Source organism: Zalophus californianus, chromosome 3 (assembly GCF_009762305.2).
Source record: "Zalophus californianus isolate mZalCal1 chromosome 3, mZalCal1.pri.v2, whole genome shotgun sequence".
NCBI classification, from domain to species: Eukaryota; Metazoa; Chordata; class Mammalia; order Carnivora; family Otariidae; genus Zalophus; species Zalophus californianus.
Window position 1 is genome coordinate 110382111 of NC_045597.1, and position 23592 is coordinate 110405702.

Here is a 23592-nt window from a genome sequence, read left to right on the forward strand (position 1 = left end):
CTCACATGACTGTTCTGTATGCCTGGGCACCTGTACACACATTTTTATTAAATTGACCTCGAGAATATTTCTTGAAAGATATTTTTTCAATGTCATTTCTTCCCTGTCTTCCCATAACGCTTTGCCATACAGAGTTTGGTATCTGTTACTTATTGCTAGAAGCATCTAAATAAAATGAAATCAAGAAGCTCACCATCTACTGGGGAGCAAACCAGTAGTGCTTAGAACAGACATGAACACCCAACTAACCTGTGGTGGAAAGCAAAAAGAATGAACATTCCAACTTTTAAAACAGAACTAGAGATTAATTGTGACTTGGGGATCAGTAAAGGCTTAAAGATGGTTTTAGTTGAGGGACTTTAAAGGCAGAGAAGGGGAAGTTCTAGACTGAGAGAATGTTGTGATCCAAGGAGAAGGTTGGGAAAGAACATAACTCTTCAGGGAATAGCAAGCAATTCAAAGAGGCTGGGGCCAGGTCCCAAAATGGGAGGTCTAGAGAGGTAGACTGAGGCCAGACAACAAGTGCTTTCTCAGAGTCCCTGAGGCCCATCTTGAGACTTCACCCCTTCCCTGGATGGTTGAGTAAGTGAAGAAATGGAGACTATACGCATTTAAGATGTAGGTAAGGAAGAAGAATCATGGAAGGAGAGCAATAAGGAACATCTGGAAAAGTAAAAAGAGAATCTGAGAGAATAATATCACCCTATTGAAGTGAGTTAAGAGCCTCAAAATAATGTCTAAGAAAGGAATCAAGAAACCTTAAAAATGCATAAAAAAGGGGCTGTTAAGCATTGTAGAGGTACCAGAGCACCAGATAAAATGAGCATTTGGATCACTTGCTACTCGAAGGGTAGATCCTGTGGAGAGTGCAGGCTGAAATCAGCCTGAGGGTTACAGTGTGCCCATCACAGAGGGAGAGGCAGAGAAAGATAGACTGAGAGGAGAATGGGGAAGCAAGGTCTGTTTTCCTTAATGGGGCACCTGTATATAGGGGTATTCACTTGGGTGTTTACTTGGGGACACTTGCTAGGGAAGGGAACTGGCTCCTGAAGAAACAGAAAAGTCTTACAAGTCAGAAGCAGGAGGACAGCATAGCATGTAGGATTCTTGGAATGGGGGAAAGCAAGTAGGCCTTATAAAAGAGAACAGACCAAGCTTTCTTACAAAGCTGAAGGAAGGAGAGACAAGTGAAGCTGGAAAAAAGTTTCAGGTGGCAGGTGTGCAATCTATGGTGTGTCACCAAAGCATTAGACGAGGCCATTTATTTCACATGAGGTGAGCAGAGGTGAAGGTAAGTATAAGAAGGGTGCTGAGGGACCAGAACAGGGGAGAGGGGCCGAGGACGTTCATTAGGTCTGAAGGCAAGGACTGATGGGCAACACTAAGGGATACGGCGGGTTCTGCTGTGAGCTGGAAACAAAGTCCTTGGCTGAAGTGTGCTGTGTACGTTACAGAATCATAAACTTGTCTGGGGGGCATCTGTGCTTGTCTCATAAAGCCCTTTGAGAGAAATCACCTTCTATATAAGCACCCTCCCAAGTAATAAATACACGATTGTATAGAGATAGATAAAACACAAAAATGGTGCTAACTACTTTGGTATACCCTAATATAATAATACATTAATTCTTGATTTTAAAAATAAAGAAACTTGGGCATATGCAGATTATAGCTTCATATCTCACTGGTCTAAAATTATCATGCGAACTAACCAACTTTCTTCCTGAAACAAATTCAAAACACTGAGGAGATTCTAAGGAACTAAAAAAAAAAAAAAATCATTGAAAAAGTTCCCATTGATCACCACAAAAGTAAAAAAAAAAAAACGAACACCAAAACCCAAAAAAAAACAAAACAAAAAAAGCCAACAAAACATGACAATATCTTAACTTTTTTTTTAAGATTTTATTTTTAAGTAATCTCTACACCTAACGTGGGGCTCAACTCACAACCCCAAGATCAAAAGTCGCATGCTCCACTGACTGAGCCAGCCAGGCATCCCAACAATATCTTAAATTTTAAACAAGTGAGACAAATAGTAAGAGAAGGAACATCTGTACGTATCTGGAAAACAACAATAAAGCAAGTGAAGAAACCTATTTGTTTATGTTGGATAAAGGATGCTAGGCAAGCTTAAAGCGGATTTTAACAAAAATTACAAATTTAGTGCAGGAAGGATTGACAATTAAAAAAAAAAATCAGCGGGCACTGAAACATAACTTTATCTTGGAAAACAGTATCATGACCCATCTTACTCTTAAAATCCATTTACACTGGCTAGCATGTGAGCAAAATTGCAAATTAAAAGGGATGGGAGACTGGCTAAAGGGTTGTAAACAATAGGAATTGGTAAATGACAGGGCATTTCGCTGTGGGCAAGGTGCTAGGCCTGCTTCTAAATGTTGTCAAGGATGAACAGGATCTCCTGTTAACACATGTTGTGGATGGCTGACTTGATCGGTGGTGGTCAGTGGGGACATGGAAAGAGGCAGAACATAGACAGTAAACAAAAACTCAGCTTACTAATGTTATGAAATTGAAAAAAAAAAGTCCTGAATGCAAGTAGGACACATGGAAAACACTGTTGAGATTGTCTAGAGGTTGACCAGAGAAGCCTGTGCTGAGTTGACTAGCAAACTGATGCCACTTTGTTATGGAGTGTGTTGTAAAGAGAAGGAAGACACCAAGTCTGTGGGGACAGAGGGTCGTGTGAATGCTGGTTTCATCCAGGGCACCTGTAACTGTATAAGTCTGAAAATTAGAGAGTTCTTAGAAGAGCAATAATAATGATTAAGGCAATGGAAGAATTGATTTATGAGGACAGATTAAAGGAACTAAATATGAATAGCCTGGTTAAGTGACAAGTAGAGGGGTACATAATAGGAGTCTCCAAGGAAAGAGAATAATTATTTAGCCGGGTACAAGGGGGTATAACTAGAAGTAATGAGATGAAATTAAGAATGGGAAAATTTAAGCTGAATTTCAAGAAAAACTCCCTGATGGTATAATTTATTAGCTCACAGAATAAATTCCCTATGGAAATGCTATAGTGAGGGAAACTTAATAATAGGACTGGACAAAATACCAATAAATAATATAGATAATAATCCGGTATTTGAAAGAAGGTGGTTACATGCTATGCTTTCCTTGCTTAGAATAACTTCCCATATTTTTCTTTAATAGTCTGTTTATATATAGTGATTGTTACCTAGATAAGTATTCAGGCAGTTAGCTAAATCACAAAGGAAATATGTCTTTCAGGTGGTGGGGTTAAGTTAAAATCACTTTACTCTTTATATACTCTGCAGTAGTAAGGTGAAATAATTTTTTACTACTTTGTTCTAGCAGAGCTGGTTGTGAAGCAAGCTGGACAAATGTATTAATATTTCTAAAAAACAAAACAAAACAAAACAATCCTCATCTACCATCCCACACAGAGTCTATTCTGATTCTCTGTGCCATGAAACTCATATTTTCATAGACATGTTTAATATAAACAATTTATTGCCATAATAGAAATCAAAAAACTTTATTCCAGCTTTTCTAAATGTAGCTCTATGGTCAATTACTTCACATCAATACCAAGATCAAATAGGCATAATACTAACAAGCAGTTTGCTTAATAATAGCCACCACACTAATTAACCCATCCAGAACATTCTTAATCAGACGCTATTTGTAATGTACAGTTAAGAGAAGCTTGGCAATAAATGGTTCTATGCTAAAAAAGAAAATAATACCTTAACTGATGGGGTGAAACTGGCTTTTCTATAGAACTGGACAGAATGTGCCGTCCTGGCATTAGCTCAAGAGAGTGAGTATGCAAATAGGCACATGTCTGAACACTTCCTTTCTCTTCCCGAGCTCCAACTCTGGTGGAGGTGTTAATGAGAAGAGAAAAAGTCCTGAGATAAGGAGTGAAAGAAAGAAAAGAGCTAGAAGAAAACCAGTGAGCTGCCTTGTAGAGCTTAAGCCAGATTTGCCTTTTAATAACCCCCCAATTTTTCTTAAAGCAATGCTACTGTCCACCTAACTCACAGAACCTCTTTCCCTCTGAGTCTCTCAGCTCTATCAGAAGCTGTTTTTAGTTTTAGAAATATTCTGATTACTGTAATCACTTGCAATCTGTTATTAGCCATGGGGCCCTCCCCTCTACTTTTTTCCCCACCAATTGCCAATCTGAGAAACGGAAGTAGAGCCTCTCTTCCACTTCCTCTCCTCACAAAGGTCCTTCCTTCCTCACCACGTCTGTCCACCAACATGGTTCCAGAGGCACTGCCACAAAATCCCAGTACAATGTTGGGTAATGTTCAAAGACACAGCTGGTGTATGTACTTTCTAGACCTAAATTTGCTTGCTTCTTGCCACCCCCACATCCAAACACATACACCTAGAGCTGGACCTATAGAAATGGCCTTATTCAGATCAATCTGGAAAGACTAGATTTCAGAGTCGCTTTAAATGATGTTAAGACTGAATGCAAGTGCAGGAAATGCTCTAGGTACCTTAGCTTATTTCTGCTAAAGTTGAGAGGCTAGAGTATGTTTAGTTGACTAATAGAGGTAGTCAAAAGGAAGGTGATAAAATAAAGCAAGTCAAGTAAACTTAGGATATTAATATTGATTGATGTGTTGTTGAAGAGAATAGCATGACTGAAATGTATGCTATACTGCTTACAAATTTTTTTGAGAGATTTCAATAAAAAGTACTTAATATAATGAGTTCAACCTATAGAATCTCATAAATATCCATAGATAAGAGTCCACGAGACAGAGATTATCAATGGTCTCGCTTTTCAAAACAGATTTGGAAGACAGAACATGAAAAATGATGCAAATTAGCAGATGATTAAAGAGAAAGACAGCATAACTGGTCAAAGATGATTCCAGATTTGAGCCAAGGCAGAAGGAGGTACATGTTAGCAACTGAAATAAGGAAAGTGGCCTGCGTGTGGGGCAGGCAAGAAGAGGGAGCTGATGAAGCTCAGCCCCTCTCCACATAGCTTGGATTTGAGGGAGGGAGAGTGGTATGGCCATGGCATTGTATGGCTTAGGCTGAAGTTTTAACAAGGTGCGTTTTGTGCAACACTAGAGATGGTTTTGTGAGAAAACATGTTTGGTAAATGCTGGATTAAACAGAGCGAAACATTTCTTCGCTAAAGAACTTCCCAAAGTACATGCTAGTGGATACTAGAAATATGTCCACTCATTCATTCTTTTGTTTATTAAAAAAATATTTATTGAGCACCTATTACATAATAGGAATATTATTACGTTTATAATTTCTCACACTTAACACTTAATGAAACAAGGACTCCTCCACCCCCAAGGATGCATTTTAAGAATTAATATTCAACAAAGGATATTCGGAGAAACACTACTGGAGACCCTAGGAGATGCATAGCTAGAGTCTGAAAGGCAAGCTAGGGGGCGGCATATTTTATATGGCAGACATGGCAGAAGGAGCGGGGAAATGCATTCACACATGAAAATGATGAAACTCAAACCAAAGGCCAGGAACAAAGGCCACATATCAGTAGACAAAAGGAAGTTTGAAAGAAATGAGGAGAATCTGTGAAAAAAAGTGACAGGAGATATGGTTCCAGGCTAATATGGATAACAGCAGAAAAAAATATCATTTGATTTTATCACAGCCATTTTTGTGGATTCTTGGATACAAACCATATTGAGAATTGGAGAGAAAGGAAATAGGAATCAAAGATAAATAACTTTTCCAAAACCAACTGGGAAGACATATCCAGGCAGCGTAGGGATCTAAGTTCTTGGGTGATTTATAACAAAAACTATTCACTGTTTCCAAACAATGTGCTGGAAATTAATTACAAAATTAACATTTTTAGAATTTAGCCACATAAGCAAATATCAAAGATAATTAAAAAATCATGCTAGCCCACATGTGACCAATATATCACTTATATGGTAAGCAGATTTATATAAAACTATAAACTATAAAAGTAAAAATCTTGATCTAGCATTCTCATGTGTACACATACACACACCCCTGTATCTCTTGCCACACTATCTTCACTAAATAAAAGAATCACAAGCAAGGAAATCCATCATAATTAAAACTAGATGTTGGGAGACCACAACATTAAACAGAAAGACAGACTTAGGCTTGGTTGGTTGGTTGTAGGATGGCTGCTCTTCTTTCCTGGAGATGGCTAAGGGCTAATACTCATAAAATAGATGGCACATGTCTATGGAGGCTGTTTCAATAAGAAACTCCTGGCGGAACAAAATATGAACAAATTCAAATCACAGACGAGTCCATCATAATCCTCACGCACATAGCACAAATGCTTTGGGGGAACAACCATCCAACACCACTGTGGCTGCTTAGGCCACATTGTTCAGATGTTCAGTGTTTGGTGCCTGAACCAAATTTCATCTCCCGTGGTACAAACTTGCAAAGCCGACACGCAATATTGACAGCGAAGGGCACGGGGCAAGGGTACTCACTGCAACTATGAAGAATCTGTTTTGTGAGAAGATAGAAAAACAGAATCTAGAGACACGAGCTGCAGTCAAAATGAACAAGCAAACCCTACTTACTAGCCTGAGAAATGCATGCTGAGACTGAAAGCAAATTTGTGGTTATCAGACTGGCCTCCTTAGCTGTGCCTGGCCCCAGAGAGGACACCCTTAGGGACGACAGCACTTTCCCCTAAAGGCCACCCAAAAGACAAGCTACAGCTTCCTCCCCTGCTTGAGGGCCACCATATTCTGAAGGCTGTCCCTTCAATGGTTGGGATGTATGGCTATCCTAGGAAAAGATGGTCCTGTGCTCATGAGTCTATTCCTTTTTCTTTTCCTTTCCCACCACCACTTTTCTGAAAATCTAACACTTCCTACATACCTTACTTATACCATTTGTTTATATGACCTCTTCTGACAATATGGCTTATGTGGTATCATTTAACTTTTATTTTTAAACTTTTTTTAAAAGACTTTATTTATTTATCTGTCAGAGAGAGAGAGAGAGAGTGCACAAGCAGGGGAAGCGGCAGGCAGAGGGAGACGGAGAAGCAGGCTCCCCACTGAGCAGGGAGCCTGATGCAGGGCTCGATTCTAGGACCCTGGGATCATGACCTGAGCCAAAAGCAGACACTTAACCGACTGAGCCACCCAGGCACCCCAGTATTATTTAACTTAAACAATTATGCCTCAAGCCCCCATTCTCTCTTGATTTCAGAGTGTTTTGGATTGTATACATTGCTAATTTAACTGCCTACTAGCACGAGCAGTTTGTCTTGTGCAATTTTATAACACCCCTTTAGAATAAATATACTCCTCTCACCGAAAATTTAAGGTCCTTACAAATGTATGAGAGAGACGAAAAGCTACCTTGCATGTTGACAGAACAAATGTTCATCAAATCCAGAGCCAGTCTTGCGAGCATATGCATGCTTACTTCTCAGGAGCTCCACTCCTCCCAAAATAAGAGTTCTCTCAGAACAATAAAACCCTCTAGTGTACACAAGGTTTACTATAGCAATGCAACACAGTTAGGCAGAGCTGTAGGCTAAACTGCAAACAGGGAATCTTTATTCTCCTACCTCCGTTTCAAGTATTAACCACCCACTGGTGGTTAATTCCTTAAGATGTTTATACTACTTTCTGATTGCCCGCGCCCCCCTCCTGTCCCCCACACCTACCACGTGTCTCCTTGTAGACTCTATGTTGAAACTAAGCCCCACCTTGGATCCCGCCCTGAACCATGCCCTGCTCTCCATTGTTGGTCTTATTAGAAACTAATCTTAAATTCCCGCAATGTCTCATCTTCCATGCTTAATGTGTTGCACCCTTCAAAAGGGGCAGTACCTTAACTCAAGGGAACTTGTCGTAAATGGGATCATTTCAAAACCACAGGAAACCTGTGCAAAAGATGGTTTTGGGAGGACAGGTGCAGAGAAATCTCTGTGAAGCACCTTAAGGAACTCCACTCAAGCAATGGACATGTTGAATAGAGGTTAATCCAGGCTGTATCAGTACAAAGGCACTTCCTGTATTGAAACCCTAACCCCTAACGTGACTATGGATTTATTCAAATCACTTAATTTCTCTGAACCTCAGTTTCCTAATCTATAAAATGGGATAGTGTCTGTTACTGCAAATTTCTTGAGAGGATTAAAAGAGAACTGTGCCCTGTGGAGGAGCTGAGTAAATCTAAGTAAACTTCCCATGCCTTTGCTCAGTCAGGTTGACACCCGGACTTAAGGAGTTAGCCCTAAGGCCATCTTGGATAACATCAAATTTCCTAGTTAGTCAGTGAATGAGAAACTGTAATCAATCCACAAATAGTCATTCAACATTGAAGCTCCTCCCATATCATATCTGTAGTGACAAAGCCTCTGGCGTACATGTAGTAACATTTTATGCCGACTTATTTTGGTCTCTTAGCCCCTGAAGTTGTAAATTATCCACATCACCGTTAAGCTAAATTGTTTACTGATTCTATTACTAAAATGATCTAATTTTTCAATTCAATCTTAATAACTTGCTCATCATTTATTTCATTAATAACTCAGAAGCAAAACTGTAAAATCTTCTATCCTTTCACCTTAGTTAATTTACTGATTGTATATAAAAATGAAAACTGTGGATCTGAAGTAATCTTTTTCAAGTAGGAGGAAGTAGCTGTTTCACATGTACCTAGACTCAGCAAGCTCCTTTGCTAGGATTTACCTTGTTGGCGAGTAAATGTTCTCACTAGTCTGGGAATCCCAGGTCTTCTATAGCATCAGTAAAGCATCAAAGGAAACTCTAAAAATGATCTCTAATCACGTTCTATTCCATGATTTTTTTTTTTGAGAAGCCATTATTTGGAAGTTGAAAGCAGGATGGGAAAAGGTGTTGACAGTAAAGAAAGGATTGCTTTCTTCTTTCCAAATAAATATACGAATCCCCCTATGGCAGTGTTTCTAATTGGAAACTCTCCCTTAGAGCATGACATCATTTTATTGGTGCTATGGGCCGGATGGTGTTCCCTCAAAATTCATAGGTTGAAACCCTAACCCTTAATGTGACTATGTCTGGAGATAGGATCTTTAGGAGGTAACAAGGTTTAGACAAAGTCATAATGGGCCCTAATCCGATAGGACTGCTGCCTTCTAAGAAGCAGAAGAGATCTCTCTCTGTCTCTCTCCTTCCCCTCCTCCTTTCCACCGCCACATGTGAAGACATGTAGCCACAAGGCAGCTCTCTGCAAGCCAGGAAGAGAGCCCTACTCAAAACCAACCATAATGGCACCCTGTTCTCAGGTGTCCAGCTACCAGAACTGTGAGAAGAATACATATCTGTTGTTTAAACCACCCACTCCAAGGTACCTTTTTTTTTTTTTTTTTTTTGGCAGCCTGAGATGACCAATACAAATAGATACTGCTGTGGAAAAAGGAGAGAGGGTCAACACGTCAGGAAACCAATGGAGTAGGAGGCACCATATTTATGTTGACAGGCAGTGACAACAAGAGAATACTGTCGAAGAAGAGAGAGCTGACTATCAAAACTGATAAAAGAATTTGGATAAAGAGGAGGAAATGTCTGTGAATTTTATTGTGAAGCACAAAATGGTACTTGTTTATTAAGAATTAAGAAAAAAGAATAGAGGGGCGCCTGGGTGGCTCAGTTGGTTGAGCGTCTGCCTTCAGCTCAGGTCATGATCCTGATGTCCCAGGATCAAGCCCTGCATCGGGCTCCCTGCTCAGCGAGGAGTCTGCTTCTCCCTCTGCCCCTCACCCCACTTGCTCTCTCTCGCTCGCTCTCTCCCTCTCTCAAATAAAAATCTTTAAAAAAAAAGAAAAATGAATAGAGAATGGAGTTTTGGGAAAGATATTTTTCTTAAAGATTTGTTTGGTGGTGAAGAGTCACAATCTCTCTAAACCTGGGTTTTCTCATCTGATCAATGAGAATACCGCCAGTTGTAGACTTCTCTAGAAGAATAAGGATCAAAACATTCTATTAAATGTACTGATTATCTTACAGTCCTTATTCACAGGCGAAAGGGCACACTGGGTCAGCAGGGCTCTAGGCACATTGTCTGGTTTCAAATTCAGGGCTCTGCCACTTACTAGTTGACTGGGGAACGTGTTTTCTTCTTTAAATATAGGTCATTCCATCTGTAAAATGGGGTAATATTAAGGCTGCCTTGCAGAATGATGTTTTCCATGCTGCTTGGCACATAGTAAGAAGTCAGTAAATACTACTGTTTTTTATTATTGATAATAACAGTGAAGATTATCATCATTATGTTGTCATGATTACTAAAGAGATATGCTGCTCCACTGCTATTTCATAGAAAAAACCTATTTTCTGAACCAGATTCATGCTTTTTTTTTTTTTAAGATTTTATTTATTTTTTGACACAGAGAGAGAGACAGCGAGAGAGGGAACACAAGCAGGGGGAGTGGGGGAAGGAGAAGCAGACTTTCCACTGAGCAGGGAGCCCCATGTGGGGCTCGATCCTAGAACCCTGGGATCATGACCTGAGCTGAAGGCAGACACTTAACGACTGAGCCACCCAGGTGCCCCAACACTCATGCTTTTTTTTTAAATATGTTTTTCTTGTCAACTCTTACCAGTTACACTTTAGCCATTTATTTAAGGCAGGCATTTTAATATGTTACCTTATTTTCATTTGTGTACTAATCAAAGATTTGTACTCATTCCTAGAGGCACATTAATTACAAAAAGGCCTAATGTTATAAATCAAATATATTCCTCCCTTTCTATTATTTGTTTCCTATGGTACTTTTCTCTTACCTTTCACTTTTCCTTGTCTTTTATTCTTTTCATTTTTCTAATTGAGTGTTTCCATTTTTTCCCTTCTTAAAGCTGCACAGACCAAGAAAGTAAAACCAAGAAATTTAAAACATCAGTTTTCAGGTCTCTGAAGCATGAACACATGGGCATCAAAAAAATCCAGTCTTTTTTTTTTTCCTTTTTCATTTGCCCATCCACAACTTGAATAAATCAAAATTACCAGCAAATCCAACTTCTAGCACAACCCGCCTTTTTTTTCTTTTCCGCCACCACATTAAATGCTATGGCACTAAGTACTGATTCACTTCAAGTTCTGATTCTATTGCTGTCTAATTGTTAAGCCACAGAAACTGATTTTATTCTGAACTGATATTAGAAGATACAGGTTTGTTAATATTACATCTGAAATGAAGCCTCCAAGTGTACAAAGTGAGTGTACAAACACTCCCATTTACTTCAGGTTTTCTATACTTTCCAGTATTTCTAAGTTTGGAAACAGATAGGTAAACCACTGGGCTATTATTAGACTATAACCAAGGCTTGACAGCAAAGAAAGGCCTTAAATACTCAGTGAAAATACTGACTGAAAAAGGTTCAGAGAAAAAAACCATTCAATCACCATTAAACAAAAATTGGAGTGCTTAGTATATGCCGAGCAAATAGCCAAGTTGCACTCATGGACCACACGATGTGGTAGGTGCTCCGATCAGGGAAGAATAGGTGTTAGAATGATGAGAACCAAGTCCTGGAGACAGGACTAGCACCAAGGAAGGCTGTCTAGAGAAGGTGATCTTTCAGCCAACACTGTGGTGGTGATTGGAAGTTAGCCAACTGTGGTAGTGAGAGGTGGGCTGTGCTAAGAATAATAGCATGTGCAAAGGGTCTGGGGAGAAAACATGGTTCAGGCATAAAAAGCAAAAAATATGCTCTGGGTGTCGATTGGGAGTGAAGAGGAGTGAAGTGTGTGGGGGGGGATGGGACAAAAATGAGGCCCAAGGTATAACCAGGGGAAGGCTTTCCTGTCCTTAATAATCTAAGGGAAGCTGTTTGTGGCCATTTGAGAAGTTTACAGGCAGATTGGGGCTGAATAAACACTCTGCTGCAGTGTGAAGAATGGATTGGGGATAGCAGAGCAGAGCAAATACCAATTTTAAATCACTCTTGCCTTTTGAATCTCCACTAAAATAATGGTATGGGAATTTTTTAAAAACAGGCATAGACGTTCAAGGACAAAGAGGAAAACTGAGAAAGATGACAATAGGAAAGAAATGTCAACTAAATTTCAGAAGATGGAAAGCAGACGGATGAGTGGTGTTTGAGCACAGAGGAGGAGGCAGAACATGTCTATGCCTGCAGATGATTTTGCTTGTGCATGCGATGTTAGCCAAGAAGCAGCAGCTCATTTGTTCCAGACAAACTCCAAAGGCTCAGGTATCAGACATGCCAGGTACCTCTGGCAGATGCAGAGCAGAATTGAAAACAGAACTGGTAGCAATTCTGTATGAAGTGAGCACAAACCTCTCTGATAACTTCCCAGAGCCCAGTGCAGCCAGGCATCTACCTCCTGTCTCCCCTCTCCCCCCACCTCCCACTCCTCACTTCAACAACAGAAAGGAGGCTCCTCACCAGAAGGGCTGAACCCCACAGACCAGGTAAGGCTGAAGGCAGGGTGATGGAAATTAAGTGAAAGAATGCCCATTTATTGGTGATGCTTCTCTAGTGCCCTTCCCAAACCATTTGGCTCTCAGACAGCAATAGATTCCCCATCCAGGCGAAAAGAGGAGCCTTTCTCTGGAAACTCACTGGACTGACCTGTTGCCAATGACATGTGGGGATGCCACAGCAAAACAAGTGAATCCGTGTTTGCTCATTCTAGAAAAAGGACTCACTTTTTCAGGGTCTCACTCTCAAATATGAATGGAGAGCCAGGGAGCATCAGACATTTGAGGAAAACTCTTCAAATGAAATAAGACAAAGCAACCAAGTACAGAAAAGGAACTTGAAAGAAACTAAGACAGAAGGAAGAGTAGAAGAAAACTTAAAAAAAATTTCCTATAATATCCACAGTGATAAAATAAGATTTTTGCATTCATGGTGAAAAAAACGGAATGCAATAACAAAGGACATTCAAGAACAAAGAAGAGTGCTTGCAAATAAAAATACTGTAACTGAAAAAGAATCATTAGAAGAATTGGAAGATAAAGTTGAGAAAATTTTACAGAAAGCAGAAAACCAAAACTGAAAAAAATAAAGTAAGAGAAGCAATAACAAAATGAGGCCCATCTAAATTTCAATACTGACGAATAGGAGTTGAAGAAAGTGAAGATGAGGAAAATCATGGGGGAGAAAATCAAAGAAACAACATAAGAAAATTCTTTCTGCTAAAGGGAATGAGTGACCAGCATAAGAAAGGAACAAAAATCCAATCCAAGAATTATGGAATTTCAGAATACCAGGGGTGAAAAAGAAAGTCTAACGTCTTTTGGGAGAGTGAACAGGGATAGTCACATGCAAGCGATCAGAAATAGACAGGAATCGAACTTCTCAACAGGAAGTTCAGAAAGTAGAAACCAATAGAACATCACTTCAAACTTAAGAGGAAAATGATTTTCAATGAGAGCTCAAAACTCAGTCAAATGTCAATCAAATGTGAGACAGGATAAAGTCCTTTTCAGATACACAAGTTCTTGAGAAATTTTAACTCCCATGGACAGCCCTTGTGGTAGATACACCACACTAAAATGAGAAAGGAAAACAAAGAACAGAGAGACACGGGATCGAGGAAATAGTTGACACAAGGGCGCAGAAAGCAACTAGAAGGAACAGGAACTAGAGAATGGAGGTGTCCAGGATGGCGGTATGGAAGGAAAAACATGGAAATGATAGGTTTCTTGATGTGACTGGCCATATCAAGATGATGACTCAGTAACAGCGACAGAGCTTGGGAATGAGTTTGGGATAGTGACAGACACCAGGCAGATAAAGTCAAAGCAATAATCAGCTTCAGGAAAAAGTGAAGAGTTGTTCAAGGAAGAAAACCTAATCACAGAAAACAATGATGCTCAGCAGGGAACAGTTTTTAACATAGCAATAATGCTATAAACACAGAATATTTAATTACCCAAAAGTTGAGCTACAGCCATATTGGAAGGATAGGGTGAGGGAAAGTGTATGTGTGTGCACATGCATACTCACATTCTAAGAGAGGTAACTAAATCATTTCTACTGGTAGGAAGTAAATAGATAATATCTATTTTAAAAGTCAAGAACTAGCAAGACAAGAAAAAAATAAACATTTTGTCAGTGGTAGCCTCTGCAGGTGGGAGAACTTAGGGGCGGGAAGGACCCTGGGGAAAGGGATTTTGCTTTGTATTACAGATTTTTGTATTCTCTGACTTTTAAAACTAAATATATGTATTACCTTGAGAATTCATGATTTTAATAATCTCTAGGAATTTCTTGCCCACATCTCTTTGAATATTGCCTCTAACACTTTCTCTAATTTTTCCTTCTGGAAGTCCTATTAGACATGTGTTGGATTCTTACTCTTTTATTTCTTAAGATCTAGCTTCTAGGTCACTAATTCTCCCTTCACACACATCTAATACTTAACATCTCCACCGAGTTCATTTTAATGAATATATTAAAATTCTACTTAGTCCTTTTAAAATATGCCTTAATTTTTTATAGTATCTTCTATTTTTCATGTTACAAATTTATTCTTATGTTACTAATTGTTTTAAAAACTCACCTTTCCTTTTCTATCCAGAAGTTTTAATATTTGAAGTACTCAAGGGCCTAATCCCACAGTAAACTGTTAGAGTCAGTTTCTGACTTGCTAAACTATGATAGATATTGGACAGGAAACAACAGAAAAGGTTTTGAGGAGAAGTGGGGATTACACAGGTAGGTATTGATTCACTGTGCCTGGAAATAGTTACAGATTCACCCAAGTGAGGCAATAGGGAGAGGTTTGTACCTAAGTTTTATCCTTCCTTAAAAACTCACCAGTTTTCTAAATTCTAAGACATTTACTTAAACTATAAGGCAATCAGCCGGTATTTAGGCAGTGCCCACTCAAATAGAAATCTCTGCCGTTATAAGAAAAAACCAGACATTTTAACATATGATTGAATTTCCCTCTTCCAAGTTTTTTTTTTTTTTTTTTTTTTTTTTGAGGAGTGGGAGGGTCAGAGGAAGAGAGAGGGAGAGAATCTTAAGCGGACTCCAGGCTCAGCGAAGAGTCCGACGTGGGGCTTGATCTCACAACCCTGAGATCATGACCTGAGCTGAAATCAAGAGTCCAACTGAGCCACCCAGGCACCCCCTTCCTCTTCCAAACTTTTTAAAGAGAGAGTAATGTTTCGTTTAAAGATCACAACGATCCATGGTCATCCCTCAGGATATACTGAACATTATTTTGAGGTTCAACATTACTAAAAAGCAGAAAAGCTTTTTTACTTTGCACCCTGAAATAGCCTTTCCTTGGATAGTGGGTTCATGAATATGAGCAAATGTTTTTAGTAGAGAGTTATATACATTCACAGTTCGTATTTTTGTGGATCATACACACAGAGATGTGCAAATATCTCTTTTAACTAAATTGGGCATAAGTGTACACTTTTAACCATAAATGTTAATAATAATGTCCTGGGGAAAGTATTTGATGGAGTTATCATATAAAACAAAAAAAAATTCTGTCATCTTAAAAATGTACTTATTCCATAATTTAGCTGTATTGAGGGTCTACATCTTGTTAGGATGGCTATGTTAAAGCATTACATATATCACCTGAATGTCACTACGTGCCCTCATTTATACACATTTAACATTTCAATAATATGTGCCATGGCATAACCAAGTTCTCAGGGTGTCAAAAGCCAGATTATTCTAGAACTGAATGTAAGCTTAGGAGTACAGATAGCAAACGGCCAGATGGTCCTGCAGCAATCTGCTGAAGGCCATTTAAAACCAATCCATGTGTAGTCGATGCATTCCAGCAGAGAATTATAGACAACAAACCAAGAGATACTAAAGTCTTACTATGATATTATCTTTGTTAAGCCAGAAATAACATTTTGATTTTATAGGACTTGAGTTAAAACAAATCTTGTTCTTTACTCCCTGTAGCAAATAAATGAGCAAAATCAACTCTACTGGCTCACAGGTTTATGGCCCACAGTAGATGTTCAATATGTACTTGCTGAATGAATGACTGCCTTGGTACAAGGAAGTGGCAAGGGTTATGCATACACGATTTTATGCTTTTCTGGGTCCTGACTGTTTTTGTATACTGATGTGTGGTTTGGGTGTTTGAGTATGTTTTATTTAGGTGGTTTGCATATGTGAAGTCGAAAGAGGTAAGGTTGGTTGAAGGGTAATTATTTCTTGATGGGAGAATTACAAAAAGTATAAACAGATCAGCTATTGCCAAAGCAAACTCAGCTCTTCATTCCTGATCTACAATGCAAACAGTATACAAAATAAGGTTTCATTAAAGAGTGACTGTCACATCAACAGAAAAGAGAATGAAGACCTGCTACGCAGTATTATTAGATATATTGAATTTGTTGTCACCAAGATCAACAAAATACTGCTTCGAAGGACTACACACTGTGACACAGAAATGGCTTTGCAATATAGAGCACTCCTCTGAGACCATTTTTTTCATAAGATTGTAATGGAGTTATACCTCTAGAAGAAATGAATATCAATTTATTGATGGCTTGGGTCACTATTAGAAAAGTAACAAACTAATGAGAAAGTATCTAGGATAATTAACTAGCCATTTTGGAAAAAAAATTAGAAATTTTTTATCATGTGATATGTTCACAACACAAAATAACTCTACATCATATGGTGTAAAATGGGACTTTTCCTATTATCTTGGCATTTCAGCTGAGATCCTCATCCTGAGGATTAAGACCTACAAATGACAAAAGGAAGTGCGAGACACACTTCTGCAGGACTTGCTAAAGGTAGAAATATTGGCCCCATGACTCTTGCCCATCACTTTCTAACAGCCTAAGTATGAGGAGGAAATTCACTGGTGTACATGGGCTCCATGAGAACCTCTTGTAGAGATGTGGATGTCTGCCAGAAGGGGAGGCTGGCATCTCTTTCCTCAAACTGGATGACTTCCAAGCTGCTGAAACTCAGAATCTCCTTCTGCTCCTAGAACAGAGCTCAGAAGTGTTCTTGGGAGAACCTACGGCATGCCCCCCTAAAATATGGGCCATAGATCCTGATGACAGCCCTGACTTCAGGATTCTGAAGGCAGGAAGTTGACCGAAGTTGTCCATACGGCAGGGCAAGGAGAAAGGGCAGATGGAGAAAGGAAGAAGCCCAATTTTTACCATTTGAAAGGAAAAGGATACTTGATTCCCTCCCACCCCAACCCACGTTCCTGGTGAAGGGGAATTATGCATGCACCATATTTTTTTTTTTAAGATTTTTATTTATTTATTTGACAGAGAGAGAGAGACAGCGGGAGAGGGAACACAAGCGGGGGGAGAGGGAGAGGGAGAAGCAGGCTTCCTGCTGAGCAGGGAGTCCAATGCAGGGCTCGATCCCAGGACCCTGAGATCATGACCTGACCCGAAGGCAGATGCTTAACCGACTGAGTCACCCAGGCGCCCTAATGCATGCACCATATTGAAAGGACTATGCTCAAGAAGGCTGACTTCAAGGCAAGGGACATACCCTTGTGTCGGATCTGAGAGAAGGAAGTAAATAAGAGGTCACCCGGAGAGGGTTTCATCCATGCTAGGGAATACCTCTGTGTGCGAGGTCTTCCCAGGAATGTCTCAAAAGAACATAACTCTGCACCACACAAAAGAGCCAGTATTTGCCTACTGCTGACAGAAGGCACTTGAAACCCATGAGACAGACCCTCCAACAGCACCAGCTATGTAACAAGCCTTCCTCTCTTTTCCTCCAGTCCTTCTTCTTAGTGCAGAGCTTGCCTGCTGCAGGAGCTTGAAGGGGAGGACAGGAGGCAAGAAAGGAAGTGCATGTAACTGGTTTATTGAATGGACTGCACTCGATGGATATAATAAAGGGCTAGTTTTATTTTCCCCTTTTGCCACTGCCTTCATACACATCTCAGATCTCCCTTCTCTTCCTGTTGGTGATAGCTTTGGCAGACACCCTGGCTTTCTGGCTTGTGATTATTTTCTTCTGGTACTGTTAGCATTTCTTTTTTTTTTCTCCCTCCTGTGTTATAAACTAGAAATAGGAAAGGCGACACTAAAGGTAGAAACCACAAAAGTAAAGAACAGGTTCGTCTGTGTAAAAATAAAATGTTTCAACATCAAAAGCTTCATAAATAAAAACTGAAGGGCAACATGCAAAAGTGAAAAAAAATATTTGTAATGTATACACCAGATGAAGAGTTCATCAGTTAACCCTTAGCAGTCAGTGGGGCTAGCTGGCAGGCAATCTCAGGTTCCATGAAGTCTGCTACTATTGGAACCTAGAAGCCGTGTGATTCAGGCGATTCATTTACATCTCTAAGCTTCAGTGTTCTCAGCTCTAAAGGGGGGGCAGTCAATACCATTACCTACATCAGTGGGTTGTGGGGAGAATTAAATAAACTAATTTGTGTACAGCACTTAGCACAGTGTTTAGCAAAGAGTATGCATTCAAATAAACATCAGTTTTGTATCTTCATCACCATCATTAAATCTCCAAGTGGCTAGTTATGGGTAGTAAAAATCAATTTATGAGCATTCTTCCTCTTTATTTTTGTTTGTATTGCCATAGTTTTCCACAATGAGCATGTGTTACTTCAGTGGGGAAAATACACAAACTATTTCAATTAAAAAAAATAAGAATAAAGGCATGTGTGAGCCTCTGCCAACTTTACAAAGTAGAGAAAGGCAGCTGCGTGTTTCTCACTTGGGCTAGAGTTGGTCATCCTATTTAGTTTGTTACAAAGAATGTCCCTCAGTTACTGAATAGGGAAAATGATTCTCTTCCAACATAGGCAAGAACCATCTGGTCATTCATTGATAGAAATAAATATCTGCACACGAATTATGTTTCCACTGATCAGTATATATACACACAAGACATGGGAAAGGCATAATAAAAGCTTTAGAAAACATTCACAGGAAGAGAATCAAACATTTTGTATCACGGCTTTGTGCCATGTTGTCACATCAGGTTTGACTTGTTTATCATATCACTTCATTTACTCTAATGAAAAATTACTCCTAGGACTCAGTTTCCTTTCCTGGCATCGCCACTCATTCTGGGCATCATTCTATGAAAATAAGGCAAATGGAAAGATGCTGATGTCATTGTCAGATGAAGCAAAACCACATGAGAGGCCCTGGCTCTGGTGCTCATTTAGGTTAGATCGAAGTAAGAGGGAAGACTTCTGGGATGTATGTGTCACAGTTTTTGAAATGGCTGCCCTCCACAAACAAGCCCAATTTACAAGAGAAAAATATATAAGGTGGAGGGGGGGGCTTTCAATTTTTAAACTATGTTACTAAGTACACATTTGCTTCTAAACTTTAAAGCAGTGCTGAATCGCATTTGGATAGAGTTATAGCATTGCTTTAAACACACACGCACACCCTGACACACATACACCATGGAGGTAATCCAGTTACTCCTGCAGCGCAGATGTGCACAAGAATGCTCTAAGTGATTAAGATAGGGCTTTAAAGTTAGTTAATTAGAAACATCTCCCTTTGTATGATCAACATTGATACTAACTTTGAGTTCTCATTGGCTAAATGTAAATTTAAATTTTAAGATGCATGAAACACTCTTTGGACCTGCTCTTGTGTTGAACTGTCTTAGAGTAAGGGCCTTCAGTATCCAAAGTTCTCTGGTCAGAACTAACATTTAAAAAAAAACCCAGAATTCTGCTCATCTGATATTATTAAGCTGAGCTTCTCATAAATAGCATTTATCCTTTCTTGGAAGGAAAGATAACAAAAGTCGTAAGTGTAACATTTTAAAACCTATCTGGATAGGAAGAAATCATTGTCATTATAACAAAAACCACACTGCTCTTCCCTGAGTATTGGCATGATCCTTTTTAAAAAGGCCATAGGACCATTGAGAGGGTAAAATATAATAATTTACAGGAAACTGTTCAGCATAGTGCTTGGCACAAGCAGTTGCTTAATAAAGTTTCAGTTTTACAGAAATGAAGGTGACTGCTAGAGAAAGTGAACCTGAACAGTTATAATAAGCATGTACTTATTTTTAAATTTAAATTTTATTTTCAAAAGATTTAACAACTATCGAACTCCCAATCTACATGTTATATGGGGGAAAAAACATTTCTGCCACTGGAGATTTTAAAGGTACATTTACATGAAGCTCTCAAAGGTCAAATGAGGCTGCTTCCCATTGGCCTCATGCTCCTTGACCCAAAGCCACATCCACAGAGAACACAAGGTCACTCCCAGTCTCCTGGGATCATGCTGACAAGACCATTCATTCATGGACTGGCTAAACAATCCAACTTCCCGGGTTTATTAAAGAATGGATCAGTTGAGGTCATCTTCTAACAAATATATGTTACTCTTCTATTGGAAAACAATATGGATGTACTCTTTGAAAGAGATACACTTTATCATTCCTGTCTTCTAGGATTAAAGAAGCTGCTGGTGTTAAGGGCAAAGACACTCATGTGCAAAACCTTCCAACTTGTTTTATTTGTATTTTGTTCACAACTCCAGAGAGGTTGGTAACAGTCCCAATGAAATTTTGCTCTCACTGAAGTGTCACATATGTCCTAGAAATAGGAATGGGATGGAAGGTAGAGTATGTGAGTAAAAATCTTCATTAGAAGGGGGAGTGTTGCAAGGCACCTTTAGTAGCAAATTGCCTTGGACTCAAACTGCAGGATTACCACCTAACAGGTAAGTAGCCCTGGGCCAACAAGATAACCTAGTTGAGCCATTGGTTTTTCACTTATTAATGGGAACAACTTCTTAGAGTTCTTTTAAGAATTAGTTGAAATGGTATATGTATGACTGATGCAGAGCAGAGACTATACATCAGTAAATCTATACCAAGGCCACTTGCTTTAGAAAGAAAACACACTTGCTTAAGACTAACTAGATAAGCTGGATGCTGATGTTTTGGGTGCCATAGCTGGAGAAAGTCTCCTAGAAAAGTTCCAGAACTAGTTGATGAATTCAGATATTTTCTTATATTTATTTCTGTTTCTGCTCTAAATAGCTACCATTGAATCCTTCACCTTGCACTGGTGGCTATCAGTGGTATTACTGGTCTAAAAACTTCCCAGATACTGGAGTAGTGAGGATGGAAAACTATGATGCCAACAACAACCCACAATCCCTTACCATATCTTCTCTTTTTTCTATTATTTTTCATTGGTGCAGCTGCATAAGGCACTCAAAGAAAACCAAGAATATCTAGGAAAAAAGTTTTTGGAGAAATCTGTTTTAACTGGATGTGAAGTGCAGAGATTTGAGGATGGGCCAATAAAAAACATGGTAGCTAAGCTCAGAGAGAGGAAGGTAATGAACAGGAAAGAATCTCACACCTAGACAGCAATATCAAAATCTTCATTCTTAAGAATGTTTTCTCCTCTTCAACTTCTTCTTAGTCAAAACACTACCTAGTAATAACTTGTACTCAAGTACTGAGTAGTTTTCAACAGGTAGTCAGATATTAAGTGCCTATTGTGTTAGCACCCATGTTTAACTAAAGGGTATTCTTGCCATATGTCATAGAAAGTAAAAGAAAGTTGTTGGAAACATTGTCTCTTTTGGCACAATTTGTTTTGATTCTTTTCATTGTTCTTTAACTGGTATGGTCACACAGGTAAACTACAAAAGCGACTCAATGTTATTGTGAGATAACATTATGATTTTATTGAAGAATGTTCTCTGTAAAAATAGTAATGCATTCATCAGTTTTTCAAAACCAGTCAGATTTATGGGGATGAACTGGTTGAAAAAGGTGTCTAGAGTAGACTTTGTACTTTGTTCATGGAAACAGATATTATCTTTCACAATAATAAATCTACCCACAATGCCTTTTTTCAAGAACTTTTATACAACTAGAAAAACCTCATAGAACAGTTCTTTTTAAGTTTAAATCACAGGAGAGAGTCTGAATAATATTCGAGGCATAAATCATGTGTCACAAATCTCCAAATCACCGATTATTAACCTGGAGACCCTGAATGGTCTTCAGGGAGTCCCTTGTAATTATATGGAAAGTTGTGTGTGTATATGTGTGTGTGTGTGGTATATACTTACATTTTTCTAAAGACTAGAGTCTGTTAAGTTCACCTAACTTCTAAAGGGATTTATAATACCCTCCTAGGGTTGAGAATTTCTTAATACCTAAATATATTTTATATGGTTGCTCTTTGTTAGGCACTATGCTAAGCATGGGGGCATACTGAAGATGTGGTGCTTGACCTCTACATTTTAGAGTCTAGCAATTATTGTGAATAGGGAGGTGGGGTAGAATCATCAATCTTACCATCCTGCTAACTACCTTTCTCTCCTAATTCAACCCCACCCCATCTAATCTTCTCCAGATCTCACATTCTCCTTGGGACAAATTCTCCTTCATATAATCCATACTGAATTCTACCACCACATGTTCACTGATGTTGTTCAATCAAACTGAGGTGCCTGCTCTACTCTTAATGTTGAAAGGTTCAGTTCAAGATCTACCTTCCCCAAGGTGCCTTCTCTGAGACTCCAGAATGTTGATGACTACATATGCTCTGCTGCTTTTACGTAACTTCATTTTCCCTTCTGAACTAAAAGTAAGCTCTAGAAGGTAGGAATCACACCTTACAGACAGTATTTTTGTTTGTGTTCCTGCCTTGGTTGAGTCTACTCTAAATGCTCGTTTGTTTCCTGCTAGAGATAAACAGACTTTAGGACATCTCTCTGACCTAGATTAGAACAGAAGCATACAAAGATCTTAGAAGGAATCCAAAAGAAAAAGATGTTAAGAAAGGAGAGGAAAATAAATGACAAGCGAACAGTCAGCAAAAGAATACACGCCAAGAGAGACAGGTGCACTTGGAAGTACACCAAAGGTGCTGGGCTCTCCATGGAGGGTGATTGCAGATACACCACAAAGCTCTAGGAGTATTCTCAGACCTTAGGAGGTAGGCACAGTGCTGTTACTAATTGCATGCAGAAGAGAATCCTCATGGAACTTGTTCATGCCTGTGAACAAAGCTGTAGCCAAGCTAAGAGGCACATTGTCTTCCTACAGCATGAATCTTAGTAGGAAATGGAGTCTGCCAAGATTCATAAAATGTACCCACTTCTGTTCATTCCAGTGGGAATGAATGCTACTGCCAAAGTTCATAATGCTGTGAGTCTTAACGAGGATGCAAATCGAAAGTTTTAAAGCACTCGAGGAGTTTTAAAATACTAATGATGTCTAGGACCCATCCCCAAGGACGCTGATTCAATTGATTTGGGATAGCCCCTGGGCACTGGTATTTGTTTATACCAGGTGATTCTATGTGCTGCCAGAATGGAGAACTACTGTAATTGCCATCTAGGAAGAGAATTCAAGGACTTGGGGAAGAGGGTATAGTTGTAGGGGAAGGGGGGGAGGTATGGATGGGTGGTGTTTATCTCTTCTTTCAAGGGAAGGTTATAACCATAGAAGCAAAAATAGGATAGAAGGAGCAAACATGTGGCTACATGGACAGTGCTAAGAGTTGGTTTTATAAACTCCAACAAAGGAAAAGAAAAGTGTTTTTCATGAAGCTAGGAAAGAATATCCTTAATTTGTCAGTATCATCAAGAAGCCTCTAAGCTAAATTTTGGAAGGA

General features: G+C 39.2%; 1 protein-coding gene across 8 annotated transcripts in view; it reads right to left on the reverse strand.

The window, feature by feature from the left end:
- GTDC1 (glycosyltransferase like domain containing 1) overlaps positions 1 to 23592 on the reverse strand; it is a 478402-nt gene that overhangs the window by 157745 nt on the left and 297065 nt on the right. The window lies entirely within an intron of this gene.